The following is a 15343-nucleotide window of genomic DNA, read 5'->3' on the forward strand; positions in this document are numbered from 1 at the left end:
TGGAAGAGCCGTCTTCCAGGTTGTAGATTGCTGACTTCTCACCACGTTGTCACATGGTGGGAAGCAGAGAAAAGAAGCAAGCTCTCTCCTGACATTTATAAGGGCACTAATCCCATTCATAAGGGCTCCACCCTCATGACCTTATCTAATCTTACTGATCTCCCAAAGCCCCACCTCCTAATACCATCCCCTTGGGAGGCAGGGTTTCAACATAGGAAATTGGTGGAGGATACAAACAGTCAACCCATTACAGCTACCAAACAACAAAGCTCTCTTTCTGAAAGATACACCTGGGTATACATACACACACACACACACACACACACACACACACACACACAGAGGCTCATTTAACACTCAGTCTATTTGACTCCGGCTCCCCTGAAATGAGAAAGCAAACTCTCAGAGAAACAATGACAAAATTGTAAGTCAGGTAAATGGGGAGTTCCTCATCTCCCCCCCCCCAAAGTGAGGACCATGTATTCACAATTTCTTTCTTCCCATCACAAACGTAATTTTTCATTTTGTTTTCATTTTGGTTTTTAAATGCTTATGTAGCAAAAATGCTTGGCTTTTTTCTTACAGAAATATAGAGGTCTGGAGTAGGTTGTAAATTACTTGGAAATGGTGGTTTAAATTAAAAATAATCTGTGGCTAGTTTGTGTCATATACCTTTCACACCAGAATCATGCCACCCAGGGAGAAGGGCATAGCCTGGTTGTCAAGGGAACACTTCCTGATTTGAACAAATAAAATTAAATAATATCTGGAAAATGTATTGAGATATTTATTATTGTCATCATCAGTGATAATAAATAACATAAGAGAGCACAGGATTTTACAGAGCCCCAAACACGGAAAGTTTGGAAACAAAGGTCAATTCAGGCAAGAGGCTTTTCTTGGCAGGAAAAAAGAAATCTAGAAGACACTAAGAAAATTCTGTGAAGAAATAGATGTTTCTATTAAAAAAAAAAAAGAACAGGAGAGAAGACAATTAGAGCAGGAAATAGGTAGAAGAAACTGCATATATTATTATTATTACTATTTCTCCATAAAAGGCTACAATATTGCAAAATAGCTTTTGATGCCTTAGGTTGCAGGAAAAATACACTTCTTTCCAAAGCTTCAAAGAAAGAAGGAATTTGGGCACAAATTCAGCTATAAAGAATTCTGGATCTTTAAGTAAAATCAGATATACTAGTTTTCCTATTTAGTCTCAGAAAGGAAAACCAGAATTAAATTAAAAACCGTTTGTAACAGTTGAGGCTTAGTAAATAATGTTCTTAGATGTGTACCAGGGCATTTAGATTTCTTTATATCTGGTTCTATATCTTATTCCATTGCTTAGACTTAAAACTGGATGCAGGATTTTTGTATACCACTATTTTTGATGGCATGAGTCTCTAGAGAAAAAGTTTAACTGACTTGGGTTCTGAGTTGTTTGTCTTTCAGACGTAGTTGGTAAAAGCCTTGGTAAAAATCTATAGGTAAAAGCATGAGTGTTCACCTGGTGGCAGAGACCCAAGTCTTAGGCATGGGGCCAAGGAGGAGATATCCACTTAAGGGTTCTAATGACAAATGCAAATCTAGTAATTAAAAGCAAACTTACATTAGCTTAAATACTTTATGCCACCGTTAATGCTTGCTGCTTCTGCCTCTGTTGCTATGGAGACGAAGAGCGCTGGTAGGCTGTGTATCTGTGGTTCCCAGCTAGCCGTGGCTGCGCGTCGGAAGCACCTGGGGGAACTTCTCCAAGTCCAGCTTCTCCAGCGCCACATCCCCCACCCTTGAAACTCTGAGGCAGTAGATGTATGGAAAGGATCATCAGCTAGTCTGTGAATACTCAGCTCCTTTTTTTTTTTTTTTGATTTCATAAAGATTGGTTTTCTCCAAATTATGATTTTCCAGCTCAAAGTGCCTTCAATGAATGAGAAAATTTATGAGAGATTTAGCCTCTGACATTTGGTAAAACTCGTATAGGTATAATTGCCCAGATGTTTAAACTGCTTCAAACTTTTTCTACAACACGTGGAGTTTGATGAGGTTTGGTGTCCTAGATCCCGTGTCAGCATAGTCCCAGGAAAACATTGCTGCTTCACCCTTTCCTGGTTCAACCTGTTAAGCAACTAATATCAATGATTACAAGGATTCCCCGAGCAATTTATAATATTAAGGAAATTCGATTGCTTATTAATTGACTTGTTTTTCTGGCTGTCTGACCAAAACAGAAGAGTCTATAAAGACATTTTTTGTTCTTTCCATTTCTTTCCCTCATTTGCAAGCAAACAAAATGAAGTCCTGGGAGACGATGCATATGCACGCGGGTGTAGGAGAGTGGGGGGAGAGGCACAGGGGATTAGATTGCCCTCTGGAAAGGCAGTCAGCGGTCCTGCTCTTGTACCAGCTTTCATATTGGGAAAACGGAATTGTACATTAATGCTTCAGATCGAACCTGTAAATACAAGAGAAGGAAGTGCCTACCAGAGACTGAATATTTCATCCAGCAGATGAGAGCACGTTGAGCATTTGTACCTTGTGTTGCAGACTGAGGAACACATTACTGTTGCTGATTTGTCTACCGAGCTAAGTAAATAAGTAACCAGCTCCCCAGAGGGTTTAGCACCACACAAAGACCCATGAAGCATAATTAAATGAAAGAATGAATCTCAGTCCATAGAAGTTTTGTAGCCACAAAGGTGCCACAACCACCTTTGTGAATGATGAGTTGACATCTCGACTACAAATCAGGCTTTCTAAAGCACATTCACCTCAAGTCTTTACTCAAGGGATCAGGCTTGGCGAACAAGATGGCGCCATGCTCCTCGGGTAAAGAAAGCCTCAATTGTGCCAAACAGCTCGAGAGGAAAAAGAATCAGGCGGGAAGCAAATTCATCCAGGACAGTGTCCTAATGGACACTTCCTCCTCTTCTTCCCTGACCGCATCCCCCCTTCAGTTTGGCTGGCACCTCAGGGGGCTTGGAGAGGTGCCACAGCCAGAAGAGCGGGATCTGGAAGAGCCCTCTTCACACTTCCCATTATCATCAGTGCTCCGCTCACAAGATTCCCCTCTCATAAGGCTAACTGTCTCTTGACTCCTATTGAACCCTGGGTAAGCCGCTCTCCTGCAGCACACCCGTCTATGTAAACGCTGCGAAGAGGATATAAGCAGTATAAAATCTTGATAGAACAAAATAAAATGTGCACCAATGTGCATCCGATAGATGTAGCAATTGATTTGTGGGTTAGATTTTTATTTTCAGCCCATTGAAAAGAAATAATGTATGGAGGCAATCTAGTACTAAGCATTTTAGAAAATCTATTTGAGATCATTTCAGCAGAAGCTCTGGCAGTTTGTCATAAGAGGGGAGGAGAGCAAAGGATAATTGTCTCCAGTCTAGTAAAACACAGAATAACTGCCATCACACTTGAGTGAGCTTATAGCCAGCCGGTCCCAGGGCCTCCAGAAGATAGAGCAGTTAATGTTCCCTTTTATTTCAGAGGTTATGTCACTTGTATCACAGATTTATACCATGATACAGCAATTTCATCCAAACAGATGGATAATGATGTCAAAGGCAGAAACCCTGTTTTTATTGAGTTTTGCAAAGATTGCTCAGATAGCGGCTTCAATTGAAAAGCCCCAGCAGTACCTCAGCTCTTAATCTTTGTAATCTCAGTGGTATTAAATTTCATCATTTTTGTTTGAAGGAGGAAAATTCTGCAGTAATGGCTTCCTAATAGGAAACACAGAGGCTGCAAAGCTGGGGGCTCGTGATGCGGTTGCTCCGTAAGCACTGCTGATTTATAGGGCTGTTTATGACAGAAAGGAAAATTATCTTCTGCAGGTATAAATCAGGTAAAGAGTAGGAAATTGAACTTAGATATCATCTTGTCAGATGCTTAATGTTCTTCCTCCTGTCACTTTGGATAGGCCCAATTTGTAGAATACTGCAGAGGTAAAAGAAGACAATTAACAGTGACAGGACAGTAATAGATGAAGCCATAAAACCAGGCTGCTGGTGCTGGAGGCTACGTATGATTTTAAGATGAAGTGGTGCCAAAAGTATATATTAGCTCAAACCAACCATTTCCTGTGTTCAGCAATACCCAGTGTGGCACTTGTTTGTCACTTTCATTGAGATCTACATACTACAGTTTACATATTAATGAACCCATAACATCTCACCTTTCCTGAAAGTCAAAGGAGTTCCACGGTGGCTNACGGCGGCTTATTTGTTGTTTACTTATCAAAACCACAAGGATTATTTGCTTCAGGAGCAAATGAGGACCTTTCACATTACAGTGATCACATTTCTGGCCAACACCTAGAGGAGAGACAGGGACATAAACGATCCAGGCCTTAGGAGCCAAAGGAAAATGTGAGGAGGTCAGCAACCGGTTTTGGGAAGTGGTACCAACGGGGTCCCCAAATCCCGTCGAGGTAAGCACCCTGGGATCATCCCTCCCCTCCCCCCAACCCGGAAAGCCCAAAGCAGACCATCTCTGTGCCATAAAGGTCGGGAAGGTTAGAGTCCTTTGAGGCGGAAGGGCCTGGCTGACCTTGGGGCTGGGGTCACTGGTGGCAATTATCCGAAGAGGCTATAAACAACATTACGGGGAAATGAACTCAAGGGCGATCGCTGTTGAAGACACAGTGAGGCTCCGGCTGTGGTGAATCGAGGGCTTCTCGTTGTGGATGCTTTTTCGTTTTTCATTTTATCAAAGCCTCACAGGACAGTTGGCGTGATTATCAAAGCCTCACAGGACAGTTGGCGTGACAGAGAAATTCTATTTAGAAAGAGTAAGGCACAGCCCCACAAGGATCCTCTGTCTCCGGGTTAAGTTTCCACAACTGGTGCGAGGGATTCAGTTACGTGCTAGAATCCGGTCAGCAAATTGGCAGGTCCCAGGCAAAGAACATCGGGGTTTAGAAATAGCTACCGTGGCTCTAATAAGTAGTAAGTGACAATAATAACATTTAAGAGAAAAACAAGTTGCCTGTGCGCAAGACAATAAGTTCCCCCAAGGAGGTGGAAGTGCAGGACTCCAGAGAAAACCACAAACATGAGGAAGCTCTAAACCACAGTTGCTGAAAAAAGTCATTTCCAGAAGACTGTTGGCAATTGTTGCAATGTATGGACAGAAACGTTTCAACTAAAGTATGAAGTAGGGCCTGGAGTTTAGCGTAAGTGCCTTGTAAACCCCAAGGCTCATGGTCTCTTGCCCAAAGAGTCTGCCAATTCAATGTTCTACGGGAATCTAAAAGATGACACACAGTTTATATTCCGAGGATTAAATTGGAACCGGTCAAAATTTGGAACCTATGTTTTTTAGGAGATAATATTCTGCTGCTTAGATCCTCAATCACTCCTCTCTGGTAAACAAAGATTAAGAACAGATATCAATGTATTTGACATGTGGTTTTAAATCTATATACTTCTCATTGCTTAACTGTTTTTCTACCCTACATGTCATTTGTCTAACAGTGTCATTTGTTTCAGCTTCTGCTATCAATGAACCGGGTTGGGAGGGGTCACAGAATGAAAACGGGGCCAAGCCAGGTCAGCCGGCCAGGTGAACTGGAGCACGCATGGTCCATGCCAGTGAAAGCCCCCACTCACTGCTGGCGAAAACCAGAGACTGCTGTTGGGACAAGACCAGGAGCTGGGTGAAGGAATTGGGAGCAAGGAACACAAGAGGGACCGAGCAGTCACCGGGGGCTGGTCATTGCCATCTGGCTTATGGATGACAGAAGGCAGAGGGAGCAGTGGCATGGCACGCAGAAGAGGCCCCCTGGTGTTGGCCAACAGGAAGGTGTAGTGCCCCTTCCAAGCCGAGGACAGGTACAGCAGAAACATACAATCCCATTTTGTTATTTAAGGAAAATGAGGGTGTGCATGCCTCCACACACTCCCTGCCCTCTCTCACTCCCCTGCTTTGCCATCTGCTGTTCCTAGGGCAAAGCATGAGCCAATTCATGTTGACTAGACAACAAGCCTCACTGAGCGTGTGCATTGCCTGTTGTACCAAGTTATCCTACCCGTTGTGAACAAAATCTGGAGTTAGCAAACTCTGCCCTGTGCCTCTTCAGATACTGTCCTGAAACAGCCTCAGATAGAGCCTAGTTCAGGAAGACTCACTAGAGGTCGAGGAAGAAAGGTCCAGATTACAGTGATTTCAGATCAAATTCTGACCAGTTCACCATGGGACCATGGCCTGAAACGACACTCAGCTGAATAATCCTATCATACTCCATCCTGCAAATGTCATTTTAAAAAGAAAGACAAATTTTCATCTATGATAAAGATGTAGTTGAGAACATCAGTCAGCATGGGTAACATTACCCAAGGTCCTGTTCATGAAATGTCTTCCAGGTCTTAGCACAAGGAATAGTTGTGTGGGGGAAACTGATTTTTCTTTCACTTCTAGATATCATGAATTACACAGCTTATCAGATTTTTCCTCTTCTGACCAGCTGCAGAAAAGCTTAGAGTCAAATTGGAAATACTAAAGTCTGCCTCTAGCAAGCATTCAGACATTTATAATAAGCACTTTGGAATGAGCTTCAGCCCTGGCTCTATTTTATTTCTCTATCATTTCCCTTTCTCACTGACTTTTAAAAAGTTACTTCTAATGTATGTTATTGTGATATATTTATAGACCAAATAAGGTACCTTAAATCCTCTATGGAACAAGGTTAGCAGAAGAGAGAAAGAGAGAGAGAGAAGGGAAGGCAATACAGAAGTGAACAGTATGGGTAGAGGAAATGACATTTCCTTCCTGGAGGGTTCTAGAAACAAGACAATCTTCATGACTGCAGTGGCTTTAGCCAGAAAAACTGGAGCCAGACTAATGGCCCAGTGCTCTTCAGGTCAAGGGTCAACCCCCTCTTCTGTTGCTGGAGGCTCAGCAGTTTCTGATTATTGATTTCCTAGATGGTGGTATTAATTGTGGGACCTGTTCTCATAGGCAACACTGTCAGCTGATACAGGCAAAGCCACATGGCCATAAGTAACAAAAACTAACCTTGGTGGGGAGAAAGACACAGGGTGATACTAGAATTCTAGATGAAAATTGAAGACTCTAAAATTTAAAAAAAAAACCTGTCATCATCAAAATGAACAATATTTATAGATGAATCATTGCTGATAACAGCAATCAAGAACACTGAGATTATATACTGATTATAATTTTTTGGAAGTTATCTTCTTATTTGGGTTCCTTGATATGTGGTATAATTATGGGCAGGGGCTACACTTCCCCCAAACCATCAGTTGGTTCAGTCAATTTAGTCACCCATCAACCAACCCAATTTCTTGAGCATTTACATGTGCCAGATGTATTAGAACCAAGGACATGAGGTGGACAGATAAACGAGATGTGAGTCCTACTCCCAGGGTCCCTACATTTTAGCAAAATACAAACACACTAATAATTATAATACTACATCTCTAATAGTATGAACCAAGTGCAATAAAAGCACAAAAGGGGAATGGATTGGTGCTATCTGAGGCTTACAGCAAAGGAGGATCAGAAAAAGTTTCATAGAGGGACTGAGATTTGAAATGGACCTTAGAAATAAGGAGTCTTCAAGCATCAAACCGAAGAGGAGAAGATCAGGGAGAGGGATCGCTCAAACAGAGGCTGAGAAGCATGCAAAACCTAGCAGGTTCAAGGACAGCCTGGTGTGTGACACGACTGAAGCCTAGGTAAGACTTGGGAAGCTCTTTACATGCCCATGTCCCATTTACGGCTTTGGCCTTTATCCTACACGTGGCAAGGAACCAGTAGGGAATTTAAGCAGGGAGGTGACATAATCAGAATTATATTTTTCTTAAAAATAACTGATACTGATACAGGGAAGGAACACTGGAAGTACAGGGTTATGGGATCAGATGTCATTTATGACCATCTCAACTCTGGAAATGCCAAATTTGGAGTTATCAGCATGTGGATACACACACTCTAGTTACAACCAGAGGAATGAATGATCTCACCAGTAAAAAAGTATAAAGTGGGGAGAAGAGACCCAAAAATGGTGTCAACCACTAATGGCAGGGTAGGTCAAGGAAGGCAAGAAGACACTGAAGGAGGATGAGAAAGGAGGCCAGAACTAGCAATGATCTTGAACAAGGAAAGTGAGGCTGCAGATAGATCTGATGGAGAAGCAGTTGTCACAGTGCCTACCAAGAAAAGCCGCTGAGTGAGTCATTAGCTGGACGTTGGTGACTTTTACATGGTAGCTGCAGTAAATACCAGCAGCAGAAGCTAGACTCAAGGGTTAAAGTGGAGGCAGCAGGAATAGACTTTGCTTTTTCAGATACGTGGTTGGAAAGAGGAGGGAACAGGTTAGGTGTCAGAGAGGCGGGATGCAAGGAGGAGTCCTTAGAGATGTCAAAATCTTGAGTACCTAGGCTGATAGGGAAGTGCCAGAGAAGAGGAGATGGTAGAGGGGAGGAGAGACTGGGGAAGGAATTAGGAAGAGAAAAACAGATGATACAAGGTCTTGAGATGGAAGCTGGAAGACCTAATCAGAAGAAAAGACACTTCTGGAAATCCATCAAGTCACTGGAAATCCATCCAGTCTAAGCAAATTATTCGACATGGCATGCCTACGCTCTTAAAATATTTCAGCCTCTTCTGTTGGGCTTCTGAGGACAGAGCCATGGTGACCTATGTAGGAGCCAGTCAATAGAAATCATGATTTAAAATATATTTTTGTTTTTTAAGTAAATCATCCAGAAAATTTTGGCCATGCTTAGGAAAGCTCTCCCCCTCCCCACCACCATACCACCTTAAAAAAAAAAAAATTCACAGTTTTTATGTAGCCATTGAAGTACTAAATCATATTTTTTTTAACACTGATGGATACTTAGATAAAATATCTCATGAATGAACACTTGCTATTTGTGGAATTCCAACAGTGAAACAGGAAGGACACTGTGGCTCACGGACTTGTGCTCCCCGGTGTCATGCTTTTGGATCATTGTCAACATAGTATTATGTCCTCTGTCTAGATAGACAAGAGTCTCAAACTGAAACTAGAACCAAACCCTAGTTGTTCCCATCTCCATCTACTAAGGCACCTCCTCTTGGGGGGGAAAAATGACCGCCTGAACCATAAAAAGCACAGGGAAACAAACACTTTTATATAACTTGAGGTTGGGAATACCATAATTTTTCACAATTAGGGGCGCCTAGGACATTAGTTACCCTCAGTTGTAATTCACATTTTTAAAATTGGCAGCTGGTCTTTCTCCATAGACTGCTCACTACTTTTTAATCAGATCCCTGAAACCTACTAGGAAATAGCATAAATCCCACCTGTTTCTTCTTCCCTTTCTGCACAGTTTCTTTTGGCTTCTTAAGGTTATTTGGCTTCTCTATTCTTAACAATTTGAATTAAATTAAAATCTAATAAAGTCAGGAAGCAGAATTCCCAATTTATCTTATAACAGAATCTTTTAATAAGCGCAATCTTTTTACCAAGAATATGAGAACAAGTTTTAAAATTAAGAAGAAGAATTTAGGAAATGAAAGGGCCTTTTGCTGGCTGTAGGGCAAACAGAATTATGTTTATAAATACATTAAGCTAGTATTTTTAAAGCCAGGGTTAGTTATATATACCCTACCTCTAGGCAAAGAAGTACGTTTATTTGACCACATAGTTTCTTTCTGCAGCTATGAAAACAAAACCTCTATGTCCCATCTATTTTTAGGTAAGCCAGTATGTACATCCAGGCAGCGCCATGTGCCTGGAAAGAGAAAGTGTGCTGAGAGATTGCGGAACCTTGGCTGGCTGGTCAGAGAACGCCTGGCCAAAAAAGACAGTATTCAAACTGGGCTTTGAAGGGTTGGTAGGATTTCAATAACAGAAGGACTGAAGGAAGAAATGCCGGGTAAAATGGCAGAGGCAAGGACAATAAGGGAAAATTGAGAAGTGCAAGCTTTTAGTCAAACCACCAAAAATTCTCTCCTCTCCTCTGCTAAACTCTGGAAATACAGAAACAAACCAGACACTGCCCATACTCTCAAATCTCCCACAGGACAACCCAACCACAGCGTGTCCGTGTTTTCTGCCTGCAGAAAGCCATCAGAGGAGTGTAGCTAGATCTGTGGCACTGTTGGAGTTTTCATGTTAAGAGGACAGGAAGCAGGCCGTCCCAGCAGGAGCAGCGCGTGCAAAGGCGCAGAGAGATTTTTCCTGTAGAGTTTCTTTTTCTTATCATGTAACTATGAGAATAAGAATAATAGTCGCAATGGCTAACATGTATTAAGCTCTTAACTGTTTGTCAGGCACAGGTATTGAAACCTCACTGAACCCCCAGATAGCCCTCTGAAGTAGGTACTATCTCCGTTTCACAGATGAGCAAGTTGAGCAGGGGGGTAAGAAACTTGCCAAGCCACACACAGCCAGCAGGGTGGATTTCAGCTCCGGGGGTCTGGCTCCAGAGCATCCCTCCTTAACCGCCACTTCACCCCAGGGAGCCTATGTGGTGAGGTCAAGGAAACGTGAGATTTGCTCTCACCAGCTCCAGAGTTGGAGAAGAGTTCTATCACTCAAGCCCTACAAGCTGTCTGGAAGGCCGTCCATCAAACAGGGATTGAGCATTCAGGCCATTGGACTTGGCACTCTACCGCCTCTGGAGAACTTACATTTCTGGTCGGAAACTGTGGTGGACTGCTGTCATGTTTTCTGCCCCAAACCTCCCTTCTCTTGAGAACTTCTCGCCCCAGCCCCTTTCTCTTCAACCATGGGATCCCAGTGAGGACTGCATGACCTCCTTGGCCATGGTTTTTGGCTCTAGAGGTATGCCTGTCTGGGCTTGATTGAGCTAGAACTGGGAAATGACAGTTGGCAAACCTAGTGACCATCATTGGCTGTGTGGTCTCTGCCACATAGAGAACATTGCTCCACAGTGGTTGAGGGCAAAATAAACAAGCAGAGTGAAATACAGTTGAGAATTAGAGCAGAAGTTTCAAGGGCATTTGACTGTCCTGAGCCCGTTGTCCCTAAGGTCTAGCCACGTGCCTCCTCTGCCTGAATTTAGATCAAATAAGATAAACCTGTAAACTTCTAAAATATTCCCCTCTTGCTTAAACTAGTTGGAGTTCTGCCACTTGCAGTCAAAAAGGTTCTGGCTAACATGAGCATAAAGAATTAATGCACTAAAAATACCCCCCAAGAAACTCTTTGAAACAACCTGAGAACAAGGGCCACTGTATCCCTATGTCAGATGGCACATAAACAATTACACAGCCATAAAAAAGGATGAGATCTTGCTATTTGTGACGACATGGACAGACCTAGAGGGTATTATGCTGAATGAAATAAGTCAGACTGAGAAAGACAAATACCATATGATTTCACTCATATGTGGAATCTAAAAAAAAAAAAACAAAACAAATGAATAGATAAACAAAAGGCAGAATCGGACCTAGAAATACAGAGAACACATTGATGGTTTCCAGAGGGAAGGGGGCAGTGGAGGGGTGGGCAGACAGGTGAAGGGGAGAGGGAGATAGAGGCTTGCAGTTTGGAATGTGTAAGTCAGGGGGATAGAAGGCACAGCACAGGGAATATAGTCAGTGATATTGTAATCGTGTGGTATGGTGACAGATGATAGCTACACCCATGGTGAGCATAATGCAGCATACAGAGATGGAGAGTCATTCTTGTTCGATACCTGAAACTAATGTAACTTGTGTGTCAACTCTACTCAAATAAATATTTTAAAATATATATTCTCATTATTTTATACTTTGTTGTGTTTTCTAAATAAAGAAATGTATTTTTTTTTAAATAGCACATAAATAAACATAGAGGTCAGGGAACCCTTTCCTGGAGGTAGTGATCAGTTGAGTTAATGCTGCCAAGTGGCTCGATTTCATCCACAGTTCTTGAGACTATCCCTCTTCTCTGATCCCCAAACTTTTAGGGCTATGTGATCCTATGTGCTTTAAAACATGGCAGCTCCCAACAGTGTCCTGAGTTCTTAAGAAATCTGGAAGACATGTACTTCTGGATAAAAATGGTAAACAAGATACGACTCCACAGTAAAGCAACTGATTTTTAAATAAATATGCCAGATAGGTGCTTTTCCTTAAAAGCCGTTAGCCTAGGACTGTGGTACCTGCTTTGAGAAATGGCAACCTCGGAACTCCATTTTGGGGGTGCCTTCACAGCCTCTGAATATTCTTAGCGGTCCTAATCTTTATCTTTGGAGACAAGTCTAGACTTCTGGAGTGAGCCAAACTGTTTGGAGCCAAGGTTGTTGATTAAAGTGAGTAATCAAACTTAGAAAATCACTTGGCATCAGAAATAACATTTGAATATAAATATGAAGATAGATTTTTATTTCATTATTTACAAACTGCCTCTGACAGGTGATTTTGCTCAGTTATGGACTGTTACAATTTTATAACATAGCTTACCTGCAAAGGAAAATTTTTAAATCTTATTTATATGATTTACCTAATCAGCTTCATAAATGGGATGGAAAATCTCTTCTCCTGAAGTCCAAAGTCTTACAACAAGAGCAAGAGATGTGCCACCAAACGTGTTTGAATGTATTATGTCAACTTGTAAAAACAAAAGTTTACTTTGGATTTTGCAGAATCTTACGCTCCAAGTCCAACAGGACTGAATTATCTGGACTCTCATCTAACACAAGGGGGATAGTTATTACCTTGAGGGATGAGAAGTGACAATATCCAGAAATGCTTACTTCAAGTGTGATTATTTTCCTTTGAAAAACACAGCGGTTAAAATATAAACAATGTTTTTCTTTTTTTTTGCCATGTAGAAAGTTTTCTTCCTCTCAAGGTATTCTACTTACCCTATGAAGCCAATGAGACTACTGAGGACTCTCTTAGGATCCAGGAGACAAAGACGTCGAAGGATTCCCTTCATGTTTTCAGAAATGTTACCACTCTAGAGAACTTCCCAAATCTTCTCAAGTTTACATATTCTCTGTGCAGTTATAGAACACAAGAGTTATAAAGCAATCTTTCACATTTCCCAGAAAATAAATACACCTGCTTTGGAAACTCGGACATCAGTGAGACTGTGCAAATATTATTTGTTCCAGTTATTTCTTAAATAAATAAATAAAACCCCAGGAAAATCTTAAAACATCATTTTGAACGATACAAAGAGAAATGTGACACGCGTGGCATGGCTATCTGCTTTACTCGTACTGTTTTACTGTTTCATATTCTGAGCAAACAGAGGCTCTTTTCCCCCAAGGGTTCAGGAGGGCATACAATTTCATTTCTTCAGAAAATTGTTTCTCAAGATTTCAATCTTCTTAGCTGGAGATGACAAAACATAATATCAGAAACACTTATGCTTTTTATCTACTATATTTTCAAAACATAAATAAAGGCTCAATATACATTTAAGACAGGTAGATTCAAACTTGGGGATAAATCACATACGTATTGCAAAATAGTTATATAATGTCAGAACATTTAATTGTAAGATGTTTGAGAGAAGATCAATAGAAAAACCAAGTCTTTTCAAAGTATTTTGCATTGTCACTCTTATTTTACTCAGGTAGCACTCAATTTTCTAAATCTTGGGGTTAATGAGACAAGTAATAAGAAATTAAATTGGATTTTTAGAAATAGGGATTCAAATGGGCAGCATTCAGCTAACACTTCTCTTTTTTCTATTTCTGTGCACAGTGGTGAGCACTATTTTGGTTTTCAACCTCATTACACTTGTATTCATAAAGCACGGTATAAAAACTTTAAACCTCAAATGTTTTAAGAATAAAACAAATCATGCATCTATGAAAAGATGAGCATAATGGCTTTTTTGTAGCGTGCCTAGTGCACTTCTCAGCTGGCCTTGCACAGCATTAGCGGGGCAATCCCCATTAGCATTAATATGCTCTTAAGTTTCTACTGTCCTTTCATTTAAGCAATAATTTGAGGATCAATTCAATTTCATGGGAATTTCACTATTCCAGGCAAGCTTTATGGCCTTGTGACAGAGAAATTTAGTTGTTGAGACCCTTCAGGTTTCAAGTTCTCTCTGGAGTAATTTGAACACACACACACACACACACACACACACACACACACACACACAAATACGCACCCATACACACATCATTAAACTAATGCCACGGATGAAACCTGTTACAAAATATGGTCACTTCTGAGGCATAAATGCCCATCAGCTTCCGACTTTCCTTCTCTTGGCGCCCCGTTTGTCTGCAGACTGTAGCAAAGAAATCATCCAGCAAAATATCAGGATTAGTCCCTTAAAAGATTTAAGAGACACTTAAAGGATACTTGAGTCCCTATTCCATTCTGGTTTCTGTCTTGGCTTAAGACTTTGTCCCTAGAAGTTCTCTGGTAAGATACCGATTTCTGATCTGGGAGAGTTAACAGAAACTCATTAGCAGAGTTTCCTATATATAGTGGGTGTTTAATACATACTTACTGAATTGAAATACCCTTAAGATCATGTGATTTGTCCTATTACTAATGAGCAGAAGCATCAGAGGACAGAACAAGAGTCCTGAGTGCTGGGTGAGGGGCAGAGGAGGGAACAGAAAATAAAAATCCCACCTGAAAATTCAGCATTCTTACGTAACCAGAAAAGTTTTAGAAAGGGACTTCATTGTGTGCTGAGCAAACTATATTCTTGACACCAAAAATTGTTTCTAGTGGTTGCAAGAAAGTTCAGAGAAGTCACCAGTGTAAGTTAGGGCAGCATTTCATACGTTCTTACTTACTGAAAGTAGAAGCAGCTTAAGGAATAAGAACGTTGCAGTAAGACTGACAGGTTGTAAGACTTCTGAACTTTGACACTAATGAGCCTACAAAAATTTAGCAAGTCTCGTGGCTGATCTTGAACCTCTTATTGGCTCTTTCTAGATAATACTATTCCAACCTGAGTTCAGCTTCCTAGGACAAACCTTGAAGATGACAGTTATAACAGCCATATGGCGTGCACTAAGTGAGTGCAGTACAGGCTCTTCTGCTCTAAGAGATGTATCTCTTTCAAGAAATACTTGCATTCTGCAAAATCACAGGATTTAAGGAAAAATAGAGTTAGAAGCAGACCACTCAGAACTTAAACAACTTTGTAACAAAAACACCAACAAAAAGAATAATAAAACTAATAAAAATATTCTCACAGTTTAAAAAAAAAAAAAGTCAAGCTAACTTCCTGACTCAAAAGAACTACTGTCGGGGCACCTGGGTGGCTCAGTTGTTAAGCGTCTGCCATTCGGCTCAGGGCGTGATCCCAGCGGTCTGGGATCGAGCCCCACATCAGGCTCCTCTGCTGTGAGCCTGCTTCTTCCTCTCCCACTCCCCCTGCTTG

General features: G+C 41.3%; 1 long non-coding RNA gene across 1 annotated transcript; it reads right to left on the bottom strand.

Annotated features, from left to right (window-relative positions):
* Positions 1-581: 581 nt before the first annotated feature.
* On the bottom strand, positions 582-4220 carry LOC117801099. The gene is made up of 3 exons (XR_004623500.1): positions 4187-4220; positions 1610-1918; positions 582-959 (listed from the first exon to the last, which is right to left on the bottom strand). It is a non-coding gene; the product is annotated as an uncharacterized LOC117801099 (long non-coding RNA).
* Between the last annotated feature and the right edge of the window lie 11123 nt (positions 4221-15343).

This window comes from Ailuropoda melanoleuca, chromosome 2 (assembly GCF_002007445.2).
Source record: "Ailuropoda melanoleuca isolate Jingjing chromosome 2, ASM200744v2, whole genome shotgun sequence".
NCBI lineage: Eukaryota > Metazoa > Chordata > Mammalia > Carnivora > Ursidae > Ailuropoda > Ailuropoda melanoleuca.